This window comes from Siniperca chuatsi, linkage group LG13, assembly GCF_020085105.1.
Source record: "Siniperca chuatsi isolate FFG_IHB_CAS linkage group LG13, ASM2008510v1, whole genome shotgun sequence".
NCBI lineage: Eukaryota > Metazoa > Chordata > Actinopteri > Centrarchiformes > Sinipercidae > Siniperca > Siniperca chuatsi.
In genome coordinates, this window is record NC_058054.1 from 26485631 (window position 1) to 26503807 (window position 18177).

Below are 18177 nucleotides of genomic sequence, written 5' to 3' on the forward strand. Positions count from 1 at the left end.
AGAAAGCAGTCATTTGGCTTCTGAAAATAACAGCTGATTGATATGTGTCTTTTGGTTGGAGTCGGGATGAAGAGTGAGCCCACTGTGTGTTTTGCTGTACGTGTGAGCGTGCGTGTGTCCCTTTAATCACCGACGGCAGTGTAATGACCAATCAGCAGTCATTTCAACTCCTCAATTTGTTGATTTGGGGTGGTGGAGGGTTGGTAGAGAGAGGGATTTCACGAGAGAGAGAGGGGGGGGGGCAGGCAGAAGCAGAGTGAGGACGGGAGAGAGGGGACAGACAGAGAAAACAGCAATCCGTCTCCGTTGGCTGTTCTTGTTAAAGCTCCATCCTCGACACACAGCGGTAAGTGGCACTGGCTCTACGCAGTTTTTACTGTCTCTACAGCGGTTTCACACCACATGAAAAACTGCAGATATTCATGTACATTTTTTACATTTCTATTTTTATGTTGTTGCTAGTCTTGATAATTTAGAAGCTCTTGTAGGAGATGCTTAATTTAATTTAGTGATTTGCAGCCTGACACTGTGTTGATGGGGGACACGCGGACACTGAGTTAGGCTATTTCATGGTAAAAGTGAGAACAAATTCTGGCACTAAGCTAGTTAGCGACTTAACTTTCATCACTTTCTGCAGCTGCTTTTCTGGGCAGTTTTTAGAAACACTAACCTGTATGAATTTCTGAAAAAATTTTTATTTTTTCCTCACCATTTTTCGTAATTTCCCTCTTTCCATTTTATTCCGTTACTAATAGTAGGCTATGTGCAAGTTAGAGAGTCTCGTAAACCAGTTTCTTTTGTCTCAACCTAGACAGAAGAGTGCAAAACGGTAGCCTAACTTGCATGGAAGTTATCATATTGGATGTTTAATGAAAATAGTGACGTTTTTATGAATTACTTAGGCTACTTGTACTTTTGTTTACCTTAAATCGTGATAAAATAGGCTATGTGTGGATAGGTTCATAGGCTACCTACATTTGGAAACTCTTGTGTCGTAGGTTGTATCTATCTTAACCCTCCGTTTAATTGTATAGTCGCTGAAATGCCATTACGACGGCTTTAGTAACCTAGACGTGTAAAAAACAACTTTACTTTTCAAATGTGTATGTTTATTTGTAAGTTTTCTTTCTTGTGATTTTTCTTCCGACGGAAATGTAATTTTGTGTGGCAAGCCTAAACTTGATGTGGTATGACTGAAGGAAATAATGTGGCTTAGTGAGCATAATAAAAAAATTTAATTCACCACTGAAAAAAGTTTGAAACATTAATGCCATTTTAGACATTGTGGTTTCAATAGTCTACCGAGAAGGACCGAGAGAGGCAGAGAGACATACAGAGGTACCGTAGTAGAATGGAGTGATGGTGATCCGTTCCGACTGATTTTCTAGTCTTTTTCAACTCTCTCTCTCTCTCTCTCTCTCTGACTCCATCTTGGCCCTTCCCCATCCTGAAGTCAGCATCTAATCAGAGGATATAGAGTTATAGCTATAATTTCACATCCAAGTCTTCACATCTCATATAGCATCCATCCAGCAATCCATTTTTCTTAAACCATGTCATATTTACACAGAAAAGCAATTCAGCCATTGCTTCCGTGCTTTGTCTTGTGTCTGAGTTATTATTCACTTAAGTCTGTTGGCTTTGATGACTTGCTGTTTTTATTGGATGGTAATTAGAGTTTCTGTCAGATTGAGGTAAGACCCAGCTGCTAAATATGTGTGTTGTCTCAGACTAGACAGCAAATCAGTGTTGGATTTTATCTGCTTGAAGTGCCAGGGCGGTGGGTTGTGCAACATCTGGGCACTTGTGTAGGAACAGTGTTGATAATAATGTTAATCACAGAAAAATATTAAAAATCATTTCCTTTTAAGTGACATGTTTTGTGAAAAAAAGAAAAAAAAAGACAAATAGATCTTTTGGAGACTGACATTTTTCAGTATGTTTGTTGTTTGAAGACCATTTTCATAGAAAAATATGTATTCAAAAATTTTGAATTTACCCCATAATTTTACTTTTCGTATAGTGTAAAAGCCTCTGAAAGCAGCATTTAGTCATCATAAAACTCTCCACTGAAAGAATACTAGGTCTAATGAAATAGTTCTAGTGGGTTTGAGTCAGAAGCTTTTAATGGAGGATGAAACAGGTTTGGTCGCTAATTTTACTAGCTTCTTTTAAACAGCCTGTTCAAGTTCTGTATAAAACGTACGAACATGGAACATTGTTGTTCTGCTGTTAAGCCGGCAGTGGAGGTAGTAGCCTGATGGTACATGTGCACAGGATCCGTCATTTCCACGCTTTCCATTCATTGTCTATGTAGAAAGCCCTGCAATGCATTCTGGTAGCACAGCGTTGTGTTTTGAGAGACCCCTCATTTGCATAAAGTTGAATCTAGGCTACTTTATGCAAATCAGGGGCATCCAGCACAACTCAACACCTGTGGAAAACTCCTGAAAAACGTTTAAACTAACCGTTGTCAATCTGCATGGCTTATTTCTTGCCTAAAATGTTTTCAGAAATACATTTTGGTGAATTATTTTCGTAATATAAGAGAAAGTGTCCAAACGAGCTGCCATGTTGGTCCAGTTTGAAATCTGGGAACTGCCCACGAGTGAAAGCATTTGTCCAATGAGCTGCAGACAGGAAGTGTTTCCTGATGTGTTTAAGGGAAGGAGAGCACCTGTCATCTATCGTGACAACTAGTGGCACGCCTATCAAGTGTCAAATGCTAGGAAGCGACGCGGCCCCTACGCATCCAAAAACATTCTCATTCCCAGGTTGTCAAATCCTGATGTTTTGTCACGCCCCTTGGTGTCTCACACAGACACACAAGGTACCCTTTAGCGTCTGTATGAAAAACACTGGGCTTTCAATAAACTCCAATGTAAAACCATCCGTTACTCGGTTCTCCAATGGGTCAGGTTAATAGTGGAGTGAACAGATGGCCGGAGCAGTTGCTCTGAGCGTCTAATATTGCCGTGGATGGTTTTACATTGGAGTTCAATGAAAGCTCGGCGCTTCTCATACATACGTTAAAGGGTACATTGTGTGTCTGTGTGAGACGCCAAGGGGCGTGACAAAAAGTCGGTATTTGACGACATGGGAATGAGAACAGGTTGGAATCGACGTCTGTAAAATGGGGGAGCCGGCAGGACGGCGGCATGCTATATAAAATCACACACTGGGCAGCATTATGTCGCTGTTGTTTAGTTCGGTGTTTAAAAAAAATAAAAATAAATGCTGACGTAATGACTGTTCTTCTTTTATGGCAGTATTGTGGGATCTCTGTTTAAAAAGGGCTACAGACTGATACCCCTGAAAGAGCTCAGTCAAAACAATAGGAATCTATTATGTGACTTGACTGACATGCTTTTTAACAAAACACTGAATTTGGCCTAGGATATCAACAACCTTTTCACTGTTAAATTAGCTCTTCTATATTCTGTAAATTTAATAAAGAATTGCACTGTAGTGAAATTGAACTCTTAACCCACTCAAGTTTATCTGTGGAAACACTCAAATCCAAAGCCCTGGCTGGTAATTCAGATCCCTCGTTGAGATCTATTGATTTATACTTTGTAGAATTCTGGACTTTCCCAGCATGTATGAAAGTGCCTTAGAAATGTATTTGGCACTGGCATCCATCATCCGTATTACATGACCTGAGTCAGCCCTTACAAACATTCCTCACTGTCTCAGATGTGACCTCGGTGCAACCTAATGGCCCATCACTTACATTTTTCAAAGAGCGAGAGCCTGAAGTAGCCTTCTGACTGTTTGGCACATAATGAGTTTATTATAACTATCAGTAGTTTTTGTGTTGTTTTTTTTTTTGTTTCTTCAACTGTGAGAATTGGTTTGTGTGCTACTCATAATCCTCTTCCACCAGTACACTTCCCTATAGGCAACAGTGACCAGTGTGACTTTGTTCTATGAATTATAATTGAATTTTGAACAACTGTTGTTTATTTTGGTAGGTAGTAAATATGCAAAATTTTTCTGAAGACACTGCCAATTCGTAAAGTCTTAAATCTAGTTCTTCTAGATGTTCTTGCCAAAAAGCAGGAATTTTAATAGATTATTTTCCTGCTAATTGTATGGACATCCAGTCTGTGCTGGTCGACTGTGTAGTGCATTAAAAGTACAACTACTTGGGTGACATTGATATAGACAGAAAGCCTGTCCCACAGTGCCTGCTATTACCAGGATGTATTGTTTGTGACTGCTATGGTCAGCTCTACAATGGGGACTTTGTTTCCCTAAGCTTAGCCTCTAAGGCAACACTGCTTTTCAGACTGGATACAAATCCCAGGGTGGTCCTGACCATAACCTTAACTGTCTTTATTCTAAAACTAATCATAACGTGTCAATAGTGGACCTTGTTGGAGTGCACTTACCCAAGGCTACTTGAATGTGGAAAAACAATAATCAGATCTGCCAAACTCCCCACATTTGGAGGACTTTTACTGGTCGTGGCCTGTGAACACTTAATCAACTTGTACAGTTTACAGTTCAACAAGATGGCAAAAATAATAGAGCACAATCTCAACAGCAGAATATATGTAAAAACCAAAAGCATAAAAATATTTTTGGGAAAACACAGGATAAAATAATACTGCAAACATTACTCAGTTAAACAAGTAGATTCTAAAGCACCTCATTTAACTGCTTTCAGCCACATCAGAATGGAATGGAAATCTGGAAGATTGTGAGATGCAGAAATGGTCAAGGAGTTGTTTGTTTTTTGAATAAAGGATGAAGATCAGTGATAAAAATAATACAAGATATAGCAAATGACAGAGTAGTGAAGATAAAATAAAGTAACATACAAGCTAACTCAAATAATAAATAAGTAAACAAAATATAGATTATTTCAAGGCCTTAAGGAAACATAAGCACCAGGGAAATATTTATGGAAGAAGATACAGACTCTGCCAGTCAGTTATTCAGGCAAGTTGCTCCAAAGCCACGAAGCCATGATGGCAAAAGCTCAGTCACCTTTAGTCTTTAGCCTGGACACAGTCACAGTCAGGTCAGTCATGCAGTATATAGTCTGTTAAGCAGTCAAAAGTTCAGCGAGATAAGCTGGAGCCAGGCCCGGAAAACATATGCACATAATCACTATAAAAATCAGTGAAGCCATCAGGGAGGAGAGGGAGATATTTGGCCATTCTCTTTGTTGTAGGTAAAAGCCTTGCTTCAGCACTCTCACCATACTGGAGGCCTTCTGTTTTTGGTTAAGGTAAACAAACAGGGCACTGCAGCAGTTAAGGCAAGAGATAAAAGCATGTAATCCTCTGTATCGCTGAAACTCAGGATAGATGAAGTAGTATAGCAATACTCCTGAGATGACCAGAAAAGCCTGAATAAAGTATTTTAGTGTGTCACATGGACAGAGACTCTTGCGTGGAGCAGGAACAAAAAAAAAAACTTAAGAAGCCTTTATTTAGCATGGCTAGTTGTATTACAAAAAACAACCGGTTTCGACCTATTTAGGTCTTCACCAGGGTGCAAATGGTAGAACAATCAAGGTGTCTGGGGGTGTCATCCAGTCGTGATTAATGAGTGAATACAGGTGAGTGACAACATTGGATTACAATGAGAAACCATCTTCTAGATGGCACGTCCCAAAAATGCTCAATGAAGTATCAATAAATTGAATGGGCTACATTTCAAAACAAAAAGGTATACAAGTATATCTGCAATATTGGCATTCTGTATTTCCAAACAACAATGGTGCATAGGATACATCTATCACAATGAATATTATACATTTTGGGACAATAGGACGCCTCTACAGTAGTTTGATGTTTGGAAATACAGAATGCCAGTATTGCAGATCATCATGACCACGAGCTATGCTTGGTTGGAGAACCCGGTGAAGTTTGATAAGTCGCATGGCATTAATAACACCCTGGATACTGATATTGTCCCAAAGCCTGACCATAAGGAGAAGGACCCTGCTTTACAACTATGGACCTTTGATCAACATGCTGAACCAACATTACTTTATTTCCATACCATATGAAGAATGCAAAAAGAGGAGGTGCTCTAGGAACTACGCAGTGCCAGACCCCCCTCCAATTGCTCTGACTGACCAAAAAATCTTTAAAATACGGTAGAGGATAGGGGAGATGTGTCCTGTTAAGTAAGAGTACAACCAGTCTCACCCATTCCCTAAAAACCATGCACACTTTAAGTCTATCTATGATGCCATAAGTTACAGGGTCAAGTAAAGATGGAGCATTTAGTACACCCTCACAAGGATCAAATTTGGAATATACTGTATAAAAGACTGAGAAATTATGTTGGGATGATGTTAAAAGAGCTAGAAGACAGACTGGTGTGGTGTAAGATCAGTCTACACTGGCACAAACAATCTTTATGATGGATAAGAAAATGCAATGATCTGATTACCTTAATTTTATCACCAGTCAACTTTCCAGAAGGCAGGGGGAAGAGGGTTTCCATGTGCTATTGATAAGTACTAAATCAGCTATTGATAAGTACTAAATCAAAACCTGGGATTATTTTGGCTTGCTCAGAATAGTTCAGAGACATTTAGGGCTTAAATCTTCAATCTTTTAAATGTGAGATCAAAATATATCTTTCATTACCAGAAGCTTTGTGTTTTTAGCTTTCTTTTACCTTTTAAAACACTGTTTTATTTCTTTGAATTATTTCATCCTTAAAGAGGATGTAGGCCTACTACTACTATCGATGTACTACTTATTGAGATAGTGTGGCAGAAAATGTTGGTATAACACAAATATGGCTATAATTTCTTTAAATTCCTTTCTTTGTGTTTAACACCCACACTTATTTGGTTTCGGCCCACATAAAATTAAAACAAGTATCAGTTGTATGCTCTGTATTGCCTTGTATTCTACATTCGACTATTTTTATGACAGGGTGTACTTTTTTAAAATAACCACAATGACCAAAATAACAAGAGTCTAATATATTGATACTAGAGCTGAAACAATTAGTCAAGTAATTGATTAGTTGATTGACAGAAGAATATGCAACTATTTTGATAATCGATTAATAGTTTGTAATTTTTCATAAATAGTGAAAAAATGCCAAACATTATTTGGTTCCAACTTCTCAAATGAGAGACTTTTCTTTGGTAAATATCATTGTAAACTGAATATCTTTGGGTTTTGGACTTTTGGTTCAACAAAACAAGACATTTTTATCTGCGACTATTTTTTCAATATTTTCTGATATGTCAAATAATCGATTAATCTAAAAGATAAAAATTATCTGCAGATTAATTGAGAATTAAATTAATTGTTTGTTGCAGCCCTAATTGATACATATATTACATGTTAATATTGATGTAACTTCTCATAGTACTGGAGCCTGTGAAAGTTCTACACAGTGGTTGTGTCCGGTGGGTGAAACAGTTGGTGGTCAAACATTAATAATGTGTGATATCACAGGCAGATGCACTTAAGCATCATGGCTGGATTACCAACTGGGCAAAGCAGGCAACAGACCCACAAGGGCCAAAAAAGTCCCAGGTTCATGTATGTTAAGATTTTGGTCATTTGATTAATTGCACAATTATTTGGGAGTTTGTACCGTTAAATTCAGTGTTTCCTCTATATGCATTCAACAGCGGTGCAGCGCCGCTGCTAAAAATCTCCCCAACGCAATAAACTCGCTATCTACTTTAAGCAGCTAGACTCGGGGACGAGGATTATAAATTGAACACCCCTAGACATTGCCACCATTTAGCAGTCTGTTATTGGTTATTGGTCATTTGAAATTGCAGCTGGCGGCAACCAAGGCTCCGCTTGCTAACTAGCATTAATGTCCTGTGTTAAACTGTGAATGGCGTGCAAGATATAGGCCAACTGCCTCATCCTTGGTGATCTTCTGGCATGATCTGGAAAGGAGGGCCGGTGCAGTAGTGGACAAGACAGCACTTCTCTCTCGTAAAGCCTTTGGTGACCTGGTGCCACCCTCTCTCAGAGACTCCATGAGGGCTTATGCATCTGCTGGGGAAAGGAAGAGGGAAAGATTTATAAAATATAAAACACCTCACCATCACGGCAACCTCTCAGCTGCCATTGTGGTTGAAATGCAGGGCTGCCAAGAGAAGCCTGTAGAAAAGGCAGATTTTGCCAAGTTGTACATATGAATAAACCCAGAAGTAGAGACAGCATAAAGGACATTGGTAAAACCTAATTTTTCTTGTATTGTGTGAAGTGTTGAGGCAACGCTGCCACCCTGTGGCTAAAAAATGCCATTAGCCGTTGACGAGACAGAATATTAAATACTTAGTTCCGGTTTATTAGGTACACCAAGCTAAAACTAATGCAGTCCAATACAACAGCCCTGCAATAAATTCTATCTTCATGACGGTTTTAATGTTTTTTGTGATTTGAAAACGCCTTCTTCATTTTCCTTTTATATCTTGAAAATGGCTGTTGGGCTGAAACAGCAGATAAAAGATTCATACATGCGAGCTGGTGAATTTAACACATTTTGTACTCTACAGAATTACCTGTGATTTACTTCAGTACAAATTTTGGTGTGTTGCATCTCCTTTATCTCCATAAAATAACAATGCAAACAATTCTTGGCACAATCTGGGACATTTACCAACACAATATTTTATGGCTGGAGTGCAGTGGTACCAAAACAAACCAAGTACCAACCAGCACCACTGAAGATTGTACCACTAATTGTTTTCAGCCACATACTGTATAAGTTATGTTGGTACCTGGTTCCAGCGTGCCGTGTTCATGGATGTTCTGAACAACATCACATCTGGATCTCCATTAGAGTTGAGGTGCAGTCAATAAGTAATGTCTCAGGTCCCTCCCTCTTCTTTTCAGCAATATCCAGAGTTTTCTGTAGACCTGTTTCAGGACAGAAACAAAATGTTAAAGAAAATGTAATTATGACAATAGCCAACCTAAACTAAAATATTAACATCCCTGCCATACAATCTACCTGTACAAAGTTTACAAAGCTCAGTTTTTACTGATATTCAGTCTGAGATGTGTTAATTCAATTCAATTTGATTATTGAGGTCACAGTCAAAGTGTTGAGGTGTAAAATGAGCGCCAAACACAACCGCGGTTTCCCATTAGAGAAGCAGCAGTGAAGTCTCCTCAACTGCAACCACATGCACCAAAGCTAGCTAGTTACCAACCATTTTCTGTTAGGAAACAGTGGACTTGATGTCTTGACAGGCTGAGTTTGTGCAATATCCCATTATGTAAAATGGTTAAATCAAATGTTAAACTACCGAAAACAGACTGACTCGCTAGATTACAGCCACTCAGACCCACTATCTACCACCACACACTTGGCAGAGGCAGAATCAACATGCCTCCATAGCCTATAACTACAGTATGAGATGGCTCTCTAACCAGTCAGATAGCTTGTTACATCCCAGATAATTTGCGTTGTTTTATCTCGTTTTACCAGCGCAAGGCCCAAAGTGTCACGAAAGGCTAAATGGAGGGGCTAAATAGTGAAGCTAAATGACTAAAGCAAATCGAATAGCTAACAGGATAAGAAAAAGCAGCGGGGAAATGGAAATGCAAATCGTAAACGAAATTTTAAACAGCATTTTCAAATAGATATTGAAATTCCGTTATTTATGTATGTTTTAATGTTGTTTTATTGATGGATTAAACTTTCATTTGTAAATTCTTTTTATAATTCCCTTTTTTTTGTTGCCCATTAAAATATCAAATAAGGAATTACTTTGTAATTTAAGCTATTTATAGATTAATAAATGCATTTGTAAATACATTTATTAATGCCTATTTTTACTGTACAATTAGTTATTAATTAATGAAAGGCTTTGTTACTATTTCCGTGACACTTGTGGTCCTCCATATTAGGGGGTTCACCAGACAGAGTTACTGTATCTACCAGAAATAGAGAAATGCTTGGTGCAAATGCTGTTATCAGATATCAGTAATCAGTAATGTATAGTCTCATTAAAGCAAGCAATTAAAACACTCAGTACATGATGTCATCTGACAGAGCAGCCACTCACACACATTTAATTATAGAAGCTCTGGATGCTAATGAAGCCCTGAAACTGCTCTGTGTGCTAATTTATGTTGATGTTCGACAACTGCCCTTACAGTTGTCTTTGTGCTTTGTATGCATGTGTGTGAGAGTGAGGGGGGGGGAGTGTGTGTGTAATTGTGTGTGTCAAGAGTGATAACACTGATTCGGTCCATCGTCAGGTACATTAAGTGGAATAAGTAGCAACAGTGTGGCAGTAGTAGTAGTAGAGAGGTGTGTATGTGTGTGTTTGTATCTTTTCAATCATTATTTTTCCATGGAAAGCACATTTCCTGTCCACATTTTCCCGGACAATTTGTTGATTCAGACAGTGCCCAGGTCTGTTTTTCTAACCTGTAGACCTCTATCCCGACGATGTGTATAATTGCATGGAAAGCAAAGACCAAAGGAATGTATTAATACAGTGTGTTCATTGTTGTCATATAAGACAACCATAACAGTTAGATATCACCTCTCTGTTCATTACTCTAGGCAACAGCAGATACCAAATTGGTGTCCATGTGAATAGCAGCAGCTTTTAGCACACTACAGAAAACATTCACATCAAATGAACAGTTTTCCTCTGACAGGTGTTCAGCTGTATCTTTCTGGAAGGGAGCCGCTAAATTGTTGTTTGAAGACAACTTCAGCCTTCCCCTTTTCTGGCTTGACAGCTCTTCCAATTACAGCTCTCTAGGCCCAGTGTGTTGTGTTTGCAAATAGAGTAGATCGCTGTTCATCAAAGCCAGGTCAGAAAGAATGAAAAGATGTGGCAGCATGTTAAAATTCTCGAGACCGCTTTACCGTTCTGACTGAAATCAGATGAGAGGCTTTTTTGATCCTACAGCAACTTGCAAGCTATCTAATTAGTGTCTGATATACCTGAGGTAACAAAGAACTTTGTTGAAAATAAAAACGGTCCAGAGAAAATAAGCAGCGAAAGGGGTGAATAGTGGTATACAATGAGAACACAATACATAATCACGCTCAGGAGCCAAGGTTGTCCCAAGGAAAACCAAATAATAAAAAATTATAAAAGGCTCCATGATGCAGAGTTGCTGAAAGTTCTCTGTGGGTTCTCTGTGACTTATTTGAGATTACACATATTCACTTCACCATTGTTATTATAAAAATAATATTGATTAGTGCAGTTCTAAGGGAATGCTTTACCATTCTGAAAAGTGTGAAGCTTGGATACAAACTTTTCAGGGTATCAGCTATAGTCAAACAAAATATCCATGGAAGATATTTCACCTCACCTCGGATCGGTATGCCAGCAGATTCAAAACAATAGTCACTCAGCCAATAAAGCAGTAAATGCACTACTTCCAGAGCTTCAGAGCTATGTTGAGGCAATAGCGCAACACAGGTAGGTAGTGTATTTAGATAGGTTAGACATAGGTTACACAACATATGTAAACCTATCAATAGTGGATAAGTGGATTATGATGCAAGAGTGTTTTTTTTTGTTTTTTTTGCTTTGACTGTGGTAATCCATTGGAATCCATTTTAGCTATTGCACTCCAGGAGTGAAACTTTTACAGCCACCTTTCAAGCCTAAAGGTGTTGAGAATTTGTTACTCAAGATAGATTGCATCACATCCTTATGGAGAAATGAACAGTTATTCAGGCAGAATCACACAGAAAATCTAAAAAACAAAGATAAAATTCAATTTAAGAGAATGGGTGAGCATTTTTAGAAATCTATTATTTCTATTTCAAGTTGTTTTTTTAGCATTTTGTTGGATAGTCTAATGTGGAAAATGATTGGATAATGATGGAAAGTACAACGGGAGGTGACATGATGTGGGTTTACCTAAAATTACACATATGCAGATAGAAAACATTTTTCAGGTGTTGAAAGTCAGTAAACCTGGAGGTGTGAGATAACTGAATAGGAACAGTATTTATCCTCTTAACCAACCTATTTACCTACATCTTGTTGTAGGCCGTAAAAAGCACAAAGGCAGACACTCACAAGGAAACTCTTTCCACATGTGACTGTCTTGTTTGGTGTGAAGTGCTCCTCATCATCAGGCTTTGTCTGCTTTAATTGGAGGTGAAAGGAGAGGCAGGAGCAGGCAAGACAAAGGCTAAAAGTTTGAAACAGAATAGTTAATATTCTACTGCAAATACTAAGTAAAAATAGTTAAAATACTACTACAGAATAGTTAAAAGAGTCCCTCACAAACTAACCACAGATGTTAATTGTATTTCCCAGTATCTGTCTTCAGGGGCTGTGAAGAACAGTTAATGGTATAACAGTACAAAGACAAAGGTTAAGTCGTTTAATTTTATTCCTTTTTTTGATTACGGTCCACTTTCATTGGACAGGACATGCTGCTGTGATAAAACAGTATTATAAAAGAGACTGTATTTCAAAGAGAGCTTTTATTACTGTGCTCTAGATGGGCTGTCTGTTTTTTTACATGTATTTTGGCCCAGTATTTATTTTCACTGTATTCCTTTGTGTGATTCTTTAAATAGAAATCACTACATATTTTTCTGGCAATGGTTGAAATTGAACCATAAGTCCTATTTATATGTCAGTAATATGTTAATGACCCCTAGTTTTAATGAAGACTGTATTGTTAATAATAGTGGTCATGTTTGAATCACATTTTGTCTAGTTTCAGCTGTAATTTTTCTAAATGTTTTAGTGTTGTTTGGGAGATTTAACCTGACTGGCAAGAACTTGTTTACTAGTTTTGTGAGGCCTGTGAGTCAGGCTGAGTTAATAACAAGGCTTTAATCACTGAGGACAATAGATGACCACATAAAGCCAAGTGCTCTCCACTCTCCATGGCCTTGTACAGAATATATACTATTCTGTTAGATAATGTACTGTACAGTATAGTTCCCTTTAACCCACACTCACAACCAAGGCTGTGAGCTGCTCATTCACTGATTTTCAGGCCATCCATCAATTTTCTATATCCACTGATCATGTTCAGGGTCACAGGAGGCTGGAGCAGTGGTGGAGTAGTGCCTGGGGAAGTTGGTATATTCTTAATTTAAGCAAAGGATAAACGCCCTGTATTATAAACAGGGACATGTAAGACTACTCTTTTATGTATAACTCCTCTTCTGTTAACTTTTGGTTTTATTAATTTAAGTGGTCGGGGCGCAGACACCGTCACTAACGGGTTTCGGGCAGGTAACTGCTCTAGAAGCGCAGAGAAGCATTCAGGACTGCAAGTCTACCAATTAGAGGCAGAGTAGGGCGGGTTATGCCTTCACCATCATAGGAAAAAAAAATGTGGCCTGCAGTGCACTACTGAATGATGTGCAGGGGATTCAGAAGTGGGTATACACAATGCCGACTGAAAAATAAGCATACCCTGCATCCTATCCTAGCATACATCGGGTGAGAGGTGGGGTAAACCTTGGACCAGTAGCCAGGGAGCAGTACATTTCTTAAAGCTAAATCTGTGCCATCAGTTGCTACAGATCCATTCTGAAATGTGTGAATGACAAGAGCAGCCATGATTTCAGCCAATTTTACTTTAACACAACAAATGACTTTCATTCCTCAGAGAGATAAAAACTGGTGGTTGTGGGTCCTATGACCAGTAATTTATTGCTTTTTTTTCTGTGATGTTGCTTAATTATCTGCTGGCATCTGTCACTTATTAGCTCTTCAAACTCAGGTAATTTGTAAGTGTTGGTTGATGAAGGGGGCAGCAAGAGATGCCATTTAAAACTTGCTATCATAGGTGCTGGTTGTTTTCTAGGAAACACTTACAGATGTGAAACTCATAAGAGAGAACACTTTTGTTTTCTATGTAAGCCTGCACACTGCTGGTGTCTTCACATCAGGATACACCACAGTCCTGATTCTCAGCATTGACAGTGTCAACTCCCCAGGAAAGCAGCAATTTTATCACATTCACTCCCTGGATTGGCATATCCCATCAACTTTACTTTGACTTGTTAATCTGTTTGTGTGGCACGGCTGGTGTATGTCAAATGATAGGAAACGCAGCTGCTGTGTGTTGCATTTTACACTGAAAACCCCATACTCAGTTCAACTCAATCAGCAAGGTTTTATTTGTTAAATAGTTTGTCCACATTTTTAAAGTTAATCTGTGATACAAACAGTAAGGATTTTGGATCATATTATAAAATAATAACTAATAATAATAATATAAAATAACTGTCAAAAGAAAAGAGCGCCATATATATATATATAAAAACCTTCGTCCTTCACCCTCCGCGGGTGGTCTCATCCTTCGAGCTCGGGTGCTCTACCAAAGGCCTGGGAGCTTGAGTGTTCTGCGCAGTATCTTTGCTGTTCCTAGTACTGCACTTTTCTGGACCGAGATGTCTGGTGTTCTTCCAGGGATCTGCTGTAGCCACTCCTCCAGTTTGGGGGTCATTGCCCCGAGTGCTCCGATGACCACGGGCACCACTGTCGCCTTCACCTTCCAAGCCTTCTCCAGCTCTTCTCTGAGCCCTTGGTATTTCTCTAGTTTCTCATGTTCCTTTTTCCTGATGTTGCCATCACTTGGTATTGCCACATCAACTACAACGGCTTTCCTCTGCTGTTTGTCCACCACCACAATGTCTGGTTGGTTTGCCATTACCATTCTGTCAGTCTGAATCTGGAAGTCCCACAGGATCTTGGCTCGGTCATTCTCTACCACCCTTGGAGGTGTTTCCCACTTTGACCTTGGGGTTTCTAGTCCATACTCCGTGCAGATGTTCCTGTACACTATGCCAGCCACTTGGTTATGGCGCTCCATGTATGCTTTCCCTGCCAGCATCTTACACCCTGCAGTTATGTGCTGGATTGTCTCAGGGGCCTCTTTGCACAGCCTACACCTTGGGTCTTGTCTGGTGTGTTAGATCTGGGCCTCTATTGCTCTGGTGCTCAGGGCCTGCTCCTGTGCAGCCATGATGAGTGCCTCTGTGCTGTCCTTCAGTCCGGCCCGCTCTAGCCATTGGTAGGACTTCTTGATATCAGCCACTTCAGTTATGTTCCGGTGATACATCTCATGTAGGGGTTTGTCCTCCCATAATGGTCCCTCCTCCAGCACCTCTTCCTCTGTTCCCCATTGCCTGAGACATTCACTGAGCACGTCATCTGTTGGGGCCTTATCTTTGATGTAATTTATTTTAGGACTGTTGTATGAGACTGCATTAGTTTCTGCAAGGTGTACTTATAATAATAAACTTGCATCTCAGTGAAAATTTTTGGCAGTGACCTCATCAGGTTGTTGGTTGTCAAAGTTCTTGGTTGCATATGTCTGTGCTCAGTATTTAAAAGTTAGTTTTTGAATAGAGACTAACACTTCTTCCATCTTTATCAGTTTGGAGCCTGAATGTTCACCAGAGTGCTTAGTATTGGACACTTTTGGATGTGACATAGAAACGCGGCCTGGAAGCTGGAGCTGGCCGAACATGAATATTTGATTGTGGTTTCTGGAACAAGTAGATTTTTCTTACTAGATTCCTAAACTGCTTCGAAATTGGATTCATCCCTTGTAGAGGAGATTAAGATAAGAGGAAACTACACTGATCCCCACAGTGAGAAGGAGGGTGTAATGTGTAGAAAAAGCCTCGGATGAGACAGCTGCATGTTCTTGCTAAAGGAAATTAAAGTGGATTACTGCAGGGCTCCAGACTAACTTTTTCCACTAGTAGCACTGGTGCTCCCTACTGAAAGTTTTAGGACCAGCACAAAATTTAGCAGCACCACTTAAATCGACATACAGTACATCGCAACACCTTCATATTTTTAGTATATTGTTAATAATATAATGTTAGTATAGTTATTAAAATAACTATATAGACCACCACTAGTATAATATTAATTCTAGTTGGACAATACAACTGTTTCAGAAATACACAACCAAGATTTATAATTTTACAAGGTTTTGTTCCTTCATTAAATCCTTGTGGGAAAAAAATGTCTACAACGGTGTTAAGTCTCTAATTTGTTAATGTTAAGTACTAACTTGTCAATAATCATAACCATTCATGCATAATAATGAGTTCAACATTTCGAAAGTTTACTGTAGCATGCCAACCATTTTTTAATGTCCTGCCCCATCCAGGCCATGATTGGTTGGTTCACAAAAAGTGACATTGACCAGCGCATCAACTTTATAGAAAGTTGAAGATGTTTCAACAAAAGGCACCTGATATAGATAAATAGCCAGCTAGCAAAACCCAAACCTTGCTTATCCTATCCCTGTTGTCTTCTGTCCTACCGCTTCAGCTAGAAAACCTTGACTAACGGTTGAACTGTAATCGGGCACTGCGGCGAAAACGCCAGTTCGCCCATTCATTTGAGTGGGGGTTGTCAGTTTATAGAATGTGGCGACAGGGTCCATAGCAGATGCTTGGGGAATTAAAACGCAGCGACCTGCGGTGGAAAAATTGAAACAATCAACTTTTGGAGAAACGCAAACTGACGTCACGTCAATTGCCGTATTGCCGTGGCCAATACGGCAATTAGACCAGTCAAACTTCTCCACAGTCAGCCTGAAATATCGCTAAAACCAGGCGCTATCCAGGCAAAGTTCATGGACAAAACTATGATACGCTCCCAGTTGTGTCCTCGATTGGTTTATTTTGTACCCAGCTTTGATGTCTGTGTCTTGGCTTGCAGTCTATGCTGAAAAATAGTGGTACCAAGAAGGTTCCTTTGGTTTGAGTTTATTTGTTTGAGAGAGAGTCAGAGAGACAGCGGTGGTTGAGCGACCTAGAGAGTGAATGAGGAGAGGGAGTGCCAGTAGCAAGAAATATGGGAGTCTATTATTGATTAATGGAAAAAATGTACAGATTAGTTATTAATAAAAATAATCATCAGTTGTAGCCCTAGTGAAATCCAAACATGCGCCTTCCCCTGTCCAGAGAAAGTGCACCTTCCACACCTCTCACCCCCACCAAAGGAAGACAGTGTGACACCTTACAGGATTTCAGGTCAATGATTTTCCAAACTGTCTCTGCTGTGTTTTGGGTCTGCTGGTGTGTGATAAAAGCTGCTCATGATGTGTCAGGTCTCTCATCTTCCTCAGTCCTGCTGACCCCCTCCCCAAGCCCTCTCTAGTTACATAACATTGTTAATCCTACCATCTGGTACCAACAACACTATCCATCACTAATTGTTGATGCACATGGCAACAATCATCAGAAATCTCACAAAACACACACATTTAAATGTACATTTATGAGGACCTTTCTGCCTACATGTCTAACCAAAAAATACAGACTGAGACAAAATGAGCACACTCTGTAAAGGTGTAAAATTTTAACTGGGTTTCAGATAGCAAAACCAAATACATCTCGCTCACACACACTTCAACTATTTCAATCTATTATCTCCCCTTTGTTAAGATTAAAGCAGCTCAGGTTGCAAGGGGGATTAGGCTGGTTGGGACTTTGTAATTGCTGGGAATGGGTCACCCAATGAGTGCATGTGTGTGTTAGGGTCGAGTTTAGGGGGCAGGGATTACATGACCCACGATGTACATGTCCTGTTGTGTGCTTTGTCGGTTCCTGTGAACCGCTAGACTCCACTAAAAGCCTGCTTGTAAATGTCCTCAGTATAATGCAGAAGAGATCAGAGCTTTAGATCAAATGTTCCATTCACATCAAAGCCTGGATATCATGTAATTTGCATGCAGTAAAGATCTTAATATCCATTTACTCTGTACTGTCTAAACTACTACACTAAATACCAAATATGTAGGTCATTTTATGGACATGTACAGGGTTGATAACTTTTGCATGTACGGCCCCACCCCCACTACATGGTCTATAGCATAGGGGACAGGCGAGGGTCTGCAGGTTTTTAAGAATAATAATGTCATGCTGTGTGCTTTGAGTACAGACACTACAAACAGTACTAAATAAAATCAGATCCAAACACATCCTAATGACCATCCCAGTAGCTGCCTTGAAACAAAGTATCAGTGCCAGTTGACTGATTCCAGTCACTAACCTTGCTGTCAACATTATGAGCAACCCCATTAACAAGTTCATTGATTTCCTAAAACACTGAGTGACCTCAAAACCTGGCCTGAACTCTTCATGGTGATGTGGTTTTGTTGGATAAACAGTGGTTTTAGCTAGCATGAGCTAAATGGACAAGATGTTTAATAAAACCATTCAAAGCTACCAGTTGTATTT

The 18177-nt window shown here is 39.4% G+C and overlaps 1 protein-coding gene and 1 long non-coding RNA gene across 2 annotated transcripts in view; one reads left to right on the forward strand and one right to left on the reverse strand.

The window, feature by feature from the left end:
* The first annotated feature begins 224 nt into the window (after window positions 1-224).
* The window catches only part of LOC122886425 (cadherin-6-like), a 100382-nt gene continuing 82429 nt past the window's right edge, over window positions 225-18177 (forward strand). The window contains exon 1 of the mRNA XM_044218618.1: window positions 225-346. The gene's annotated coding sequence lies outside the window, so the exon portion shown is untranslated. The remainder of the gene's footprint in view (window positions 347-18177) is intronic.
* Window positions 7310-11550, reverse strand: LOC122886448. Its single transcript, XR_006380352.1, has 3 exons — window positions 11298-11550; window positions 8732-8870; window positions 7310-8003 (listed from the first exon to the last, which is right to left on the reverse strand). It is a non-coding gene; the product is annotated as an uncharacterized LOC122886448 (long non-coding RNA).